Genomic DNA, 7,282 nt, shown 5'->3' on the forward strand with positions numbered 1-7,282 from the left:
GGGGGTGGGGGTGGGGGTGGGGTGGCGTGTCAGGCATATGCAGCAGCAAGATCGGCCAGTGAAGACACAGTCAGGTACTTTTAGATTCAAACAGCTTATTACTTATATAGGTAGTGAGAGGGAGAGGGGCCAAAGGTCCTCATCCCACACCCCAGAAATGATGACACTGAGAACAAAGGAACCGGATGAGCATAACGGACGTTGCTGCGAAATAAATTCTAGACTTCAGAGAAGAGGTTTTGTAGTCAGCAGCTCTGTTCTGCGAGGGTGGAGCAGGAAGCCCTGAACCCCATGACAAACTGCTCATGACAGCCTCCCAGGAGGGACCAGTGGGAGGCCTGTGGGAGATGGCTTCAAGGTAATTCCTCACAGGCCACCCTCCTGTCGTGTTCTGGGAGGATCACAAGGCCTTTTGCAAGACTCGGATTAGCCGTGATTCTAGTCTTTGCTTGAGGAGCAAGGAGGCCATGGATGGCAAGTTCACCAGGCAAGGTCACCATGATGCCATGGCAGAGCCGTTCCTCTACAGTGGGTAGCAGGAAAGGTACCAATGAGGAATGAGGATGAACACGGGAAGCTAAGTGATGGAGAGAAAGTGGATATCCTTCTCAGACATCTTCCTGGGTTAGGTGACAGGAAATATTCCTATTAGGTGAAGGCATTTTTTTTTTTTTTTAAGTCGGGGATGATGGAATTGCCAAGGTCAGGTTCACATGGGTGGGGAGAAAGCATTTCTGCCATAAATTGGCCTGGAATGGCTGTGGCCTGTTCCTCAGACAGGGCGAGGGAACACTGGGTGAGGGGCTGCTGGGACCTGGGGTAGGACTGTCCACCCCAGGGATGGTGGGAGGGCCCTCTCACTATGCTGATGGTCATTCTGGGAAGACGAGCTCAGTGCGCGTTCTGGGCAGGATACAAAGCTGTGCTAACCAATCAGAGGTGGGGTCTTCCAGAGAGGGCTCCTGGGGCAAGAGTGATGATAAGGCGCCAGGCTTTCATCCTTCACAGGGTATTTCCCAAGTCAGTGGCGGTTCGTGACAGCCTTGCTGACAGGCAGGAAAGGGGTTTTGATTTATAGGCTAAGGAGACTGAGTCTCAGAGAGAAAAAAATGACATATCCGTGACAGAGGGCTAGAAAGATGCAGAGAGCTGGGAATAGAACTCAGGTACCCCAATGCCACACCCTGGATTTCTCATATGTCCCTGTATTTATCTTCCTGAGCTTGAGAGGACACTGAGGAGACAAGGGCCTGCAGGAGGGGTCGCAGGGGAAGGGTTTGGATCCCAGGGCCTGGTCTATGGAAGACACACTGGAGTGAGGCAGCAGGAAGTTACCCAGCAGCGGACATGTCCAGCTTGCCTTCTCCTGGGGGACATTCCGGGCTGTGTTGTCCTATTTTGCACAGTTGAGTTGCCCCTGGGGCTACTGTCAGGTGGACCCCAGGGCAGAGGCCCAATGGCAGAGCAGTCTTCTCCCAAGCCTTGTGGCTTTGTTGCCTGTCCTGATTGTCTGTTGTCTGCAACTGTTCTTGCTGCTGCCCTCAAACCGTCCTGATTCTGGCCTGGGGAGGCTGGTGGGCAAATAACGAGACTCTGGATACATTAAGGAGAGCATCTGGGTGCCTGGTCCTGGGGTGAGAAGGGATGGAGTGGAGGTGGAAGGGAATGCAAGGACGTAGGAGAAACCTCAAAGGCATAGGGCCACCTCCTCTGGGAGCCTGGTTCAGCATCTGGAAGCTCAGTGTATACTGCAGAGCCCCCTACTGGAGGAAGATGTAATTACAACACGGTTCCTTGTTTGCCCGCACAGACAGCCTTCATCTACTCAGTGCAGGGTGGGAATTCAGTTTGAGGTCAGATCCATTGGATTTAGGATCGATGAGACTCTGGGCAAGTAACTTAATAGAGTAGATATAACACCTTCCCTACCTACTTCATAAGATTGTTCTGGGAATCTGAGGAGATATTAAGTGACATGCCTTATAAAGCCCAAAGCTTGAGAATAGACGTGGCCAGCTTCTGCCTCTGTTGTTCCTTATGTATATTCAGGGTGGTGCAGGGTCTTGGCAGCCACGCCTCCTGCTTCTGCCCTGTGAAGGGAAGGTCCAGAGCAGTTTTCCAGTCTTCCGTTCGTTCTTTGTTGCACACAAAGGGCAGCTGGCCCGGCCCCGTGTCACAGTGAGCTCTAGGATGAGTGGGAATGGACACTGCCTCGTCATCCTAACATGCATGGCAGAAAGCAGAGGAGGCACTGTGACCTACAGCTGGATACCCCTGGGGCCCCGGACTGTTGTGTCCCACGGAGGGTCTGTCCTCAGTGTCTCCCTGAGACCTGGGAACAGTGCTCTGAACTTTACCTGTGTGGTCAAGAACCCAGAGAGTGAGTGTCTTCCGCCACGACTACTCTTTTCAGATCAGCTCCCTGAGGCTGCAGGACTCTGGCTCCTGTAAAGCCTGGATAACTCTGCAGAGTCCCCCGATCAACAACACCAAGGATTTCACCCTGCGCGGCTATGGTGGGGGTGGGGGGTAGAGGGCCTACGTTTGAACTCTGACCTTTCTTCTCCTCTGCTTGGCCAAGCCAGAGCCTTCTCATAGCTTGAACTATCCCTTCTTGGAACAGAGAGTCTTCAAGAGCCCAATATCACGGCCAGCTCTCAGATCATGAAGGATGGGACTTGCTTCATCACCCTGGCTTGCTGGATGGACAAGGCTGGAGAGGATGTTAAGTATAGCTGGGACCCCCAAGGCCAGGGGGCAGTTGTGTCTCACGGGGGGACCACTCTCAGCGTGTACTGGAGATCTGGGGTCAGTGACAGGTATCGCTGTACTGCCAAGAACCCCATCAGCCAGAGCTCCACTCCATCCCTGTCAGGCCCCTCTGCTCAGGTAACTGCTTCCTTCTGAGAACCTTTCACTGCAGACTCGGTCCAGATTCACAGCATCCCTGCCTGCCTTCCTCAGGGTTCTAGGAGTGGTTAAAGAAAAATAGGGCAGGATTAGTTTGCAGGAGGGAGCATCTCTGGGGTGGCAGGAGATGAGGGTTCTGGCACTACCATCCCACTCTGCCCACCTTCTGTCGGCCCCAGACCCCCATGCCTGGACTTGCAGCAGACTCAGCTGGGTATTGGCTCATTCCCGGCACTCCCTGAGGGAAGGTGCTTCCCCCATCCTCACTCAGTCCTGCAGAGCCCACTGAGGAGGGGTCCCAGACCTCCTTGCCTGTGTCCTCAGAGAAGCCTCAGCCCCTACTCCTGCCTAGAGCTGCTCCGAGAGGGTAACAGGGCTGTGCTCCTCTGGTGGGCAAGGGTGGCCTCTCCTGGGTTCCACAGGCCATGACAGGAAACTGCCTCGGTCCAAACACACCTGTTCCTCTCCTCTTCTCCACTGACTTCTGAAACAGTTGTCTCTGCTCCCTGTCTCTGGTTCCTCACCAGCTATTCACTCCTCAACCCCTTGTGGTGGTTTGCCCTTGTAGCATCCTGATAGGTAATCTCAGGGGCTACTCCTCAATTTTGTTACCCTCGACCTGCTCTCCTCAGCCATGTGGGCTTTTCTCTCCTGGACCTCTTCTCTCGGGTCACAGTCCTTCCCAGGACTGATGTTGCCCCATGCCCATGCCTCTCCCCATGCCCCTTGTTTTCTTCCTGTTGCCAAAGGCAGAAAGCTGGTTATTAGGAGCCCTCGTCTTCCTCACGCTACCAGCCCTTGCTCACACCATCCTCACTTCACGTATTCCTCACCTGGTCTCCTAACTCCCCTCCCCTCCCAATCGTCCTCCTGACTGTGCTGCTAGGGGATTAATTCTAAATGAAAGCCATGCTTGTGTTTCTTTTCGCTTAAAACCCTATGATGGGGCTTCCCTGGTGGCGCAGGGGTTGAGAATCCGCCTGCCGATGCAGGGGACACGGGTTCGTGCCCCGGTCTGGGAAGATCCCACATGCCGCGGAGCGGCTGGGCCCGTGAGCCATGACCGCCGAGCCTGTGCTCCGCAACGGGAGAGACCACAACAGTGAGAGGCCCGCGTACCGCAAAAAAAAAAACAAAAAAAAAAAAAAAAAAAAAAAAACCCTATGATGTCTGCCCACTATCTAAGGTATAAATATTATTGCACCTCTTTCTTCATTAAGCAACATGCATTTACAGAGCATTTTTAAGGCACCCTGTGTTGTTCTAGTCATTGAAGATACAGTGAAGAAGAGGTCTGGATATATTCCCACCCCTTGGGGAACTCACGGTTACAATCATCACGATCTGCGGCTAACCCTAGTAAATGACTTTAGGAGAGCACTGAGCGTGCTGTATAATGGCCTTTGTGCATGTGTCTGTCTTCTCCACTGAACCATGACAAAGCCCATGCTTACCCTTCTCTGCATCTCCAATACACAGCATGTAATAATAGGTGTCTGAAGTGTGAATCTGACAAGATTTTAAGGGGCAGCCTAGGCTGGGTGTAATGGGACACAAGGAAACAGGATAATTGGCTTCAGACATTAACATTCTCCCTCCTTCTCTATGGGGCCTGGAGGACATTTCAGCTCCATCCCCAGATCCAGCTTCCTCAAGGGGTCTCCAGCCCACTCACACCTCTGACTTTTCTTCCTGGAATACTCCTTCCCCTGTTTCCCTGTCTTCCCAATTCTTTTCTTCTCTTCCTTTTACCCAATTCCTAACCTGTGATCATTGTTTATTCAGGTTCCTTCCTACTCTGCTCCTTGAGGAAAGAGTTTCTTCTCTTTTTGATCCTGGGAGCTTTGCAGATTAAATAGATTTCACCTTGACATGTGGAGAAGCCAAGAGGAAGAATGTGAGAAGAGGGTCACCCTGTGAGACACAGAGATAAGGAAGTCTACACAGAGAGAGAGGAGTGTGACCTGATACCAGCATCTCCTGGTGTGAGTGAGAGAGAGACATCGATTCTGATTAAGTGGAAAACTGATTTCTTTTGCAAACTGAGTTCAAAACAAGCAAGAAACTGCTGCATATCTTCAGTTTAAAATAATCTGTTTATGTCTTAACTGTTTTAAAGTGTTCAGAAAGAAAAGAGGGCTTATTCACATAAGAAAAATTGAATGGTTTGAAGCATAGTTAATATATAATGATAATACGTAATTAACAAAACTATTAAATTTTGTGCATATATATTATTTTTTGTTAAAAATTAAGTAAATGGTCTCAGAGGACCCAGATTCAACTTAAATTTCATCTCCTTGGAGCAGCCTTTGACCACCTTATTGAAGCGGGTCTTACTTATTCACAGTCATTGTACCCAGTTCAGTTTTGTCAAATTATCACAATTTGTAAATGTATATTTATTTGTTAGTTGTCGTGGTCTGAATGAGGGTTGGAAAATAATTTCTAGACACAAGGCAGAATGTAAAGAAGATAGAATTTATTGGAGGGCAGGGTCGCTGCCAGAACAGCGTGTTGACTTCCTAGTAGTCTGGGACACTCAAGCCCGAACATGTGCTATTGCTCAGTTTTTATAGCCAGAAAACAAAGGAATGGTCCAAGGTGAAAATTTCGTTTACTGATTGGTCAAGGCACATATACCTTCCTTCTATAGAGTGGGAGTGGGACAGGACATATGCCTTTCCTTAGTTGGGACAGGTCCTGTTTCCCAGGTGAGCATTGCCCAGGTGGGCTCAGGAATTTTGTAAACATTACAACATGGTGGGGAGGGCAATTAAGAGTCCAGTAGGGGGTGTAACGCTGACACTTTTTCAGGCAATGTCATCCTTTATCCTTGAAGCATCATTGTCCTTGGAGCACCACATTAGTTTACTTGTTTATTGTCTCTCTCCCCCACAAGACATTCAGCCCATGAGGACAAGAACTGTATCTATTTTGTTTATAACTGTAAACCCAAAGGGTAATAGAGTTCTTGGCTTGTGGTAGATATTTCAATATTTTTTTAATGCATGAATAACTAGTTGGATTAGAGTTGAGAACATTCTTTTTAAGATTTGAAGACTATCAGGAAGTTTCATAAAAATCTGGGACCTATACCATTGTGTGTGTGTGTTTTTCTTTCTGTTTCGATAAAGGAAGAAGAAGATGGGATCTTTAGCTTAAAATTTCCTTGAGTCCTCAACAGCTAGCAAAAGAAAGAAATTAAAATAAGAAGAAAGTCTCTTCTATGAGGTTCTGACAGGAAGTTGCTCTGAAGTGCTAAATAGGTTGATCTAGAGTTTGAACCATATATAAACAATGGAGCCAAAATCATAATTTAGGTGTGAGAGAGAACTTGAACATTTCCTTCTCTTTTTTCACTCTCAGCTGATTACCTTGGTTCCTATTTCACTTACAATGAGGACTGACAAACTCCACCCATTACACACAAATCTTCTAGCCAAGTAGTTAGTGATTTATTCTGAAATGTAAATGGGGTGCTGGAATCACAAGATATTTGAGGAAAACCTCAGTTGAGAAAGACAGCCTCCAAACAAACAGAATCAATTAAAAAAAACAAAACAAAAAAGGAACCTGGAAGAGAGATAATGCAGGGAACAAGAGAAAATGAAATAAAAGCCCCTAAACCTGTATTTAATATTCTTAGAAACACATGAGAAAACATTACATTTTTAAAAAGGAGTGGGGAGCTTCTCAAGATGGCAAAGGAGTAAGATGTGGCGATCACCTTCTCCCCACAGATATATCAAAAATACATCTATATGTGGAACGACTCCCACAGAACCTCCATTGAAAGCTGGCAGAAGGCCTCAGACTTCCAAAAAGGCAAGAAAATCTCCATGTAACCAGGTAGGGCAAAGGAAAAAAGAAAAAAAAGAAAGAGACAAAGGAATCGGGATATGACCTGCACCTTTGGGAGGGAGCTGTGAAGGAGGAAAAGTCTCCACTCACTAGGAAGTGCCCTCACTGGCGGGGATTGGTGGGGAGCTTCAGAGCCTCAGAAGAGAGCACAGCAACAGGTATGTGGAGGGCAAAGCAGAGAGACTCCTGCACAGAGAGTCAGTGCTGACCAGCACTCCCCAGCCTGAGACGCTTGTCTGCTCGTCCGCTGGGGTGGGTGGTGGCTGAATGCTGAGGCTCGGGCTTTGGAGGTCTGAGGTTGGCTGTGTGAAGACAGCCTGAGGGTGCTTAACGCACCACAGCTGAGGGAGTCTGGGAAGAAACCTGGGCCTGCCAGAGAGGCAAGAGACCACTGTTGGGGGGTGCGCAAGGAGAGGAGCAGGCCTGCCATAGGAGCTTCTATCTCTGTGCACTCACAGGTGGCAGGGCACAACCTACACAAGCTCCAGAGGCAGGAGTGAGCTGCGGC

The 7,282-nt window shown here is 48.9% G+C and overlaps 1 pseudogene; it reads left to right on the forward strand.

Moving 5' to 3' along the window:
* The window catches only part of LOC112408137 (SLAM family member 9-like), a 10,718-nt pseudogene extending 4,728 nt beyond the window's left edge, over window positions 1–5,990 (forward strand).
* Window positions 5,991–7,282: the final 1,292 nt, after the last annotated feature.

The sequence above is a fragment of the Neophocaena asiaeorientalis genome, unplaced genomic scaffold, assembly GCF_003031525.2.
Source record: "Neophocaena asiaeorientalis asiaeorientalis breed wild unplaced genomic scaffold, Neophocaena_asiaeorientalis_V1.1 scaffold830, whole genome shotgun sequence".
Lineage (NCBI taxonomy): Eukaryota > Metazoa > Chordata > Mammalia > Artiodactyla > Phocoenidae > Neophocaena > Neophocaena asiaeorientalis.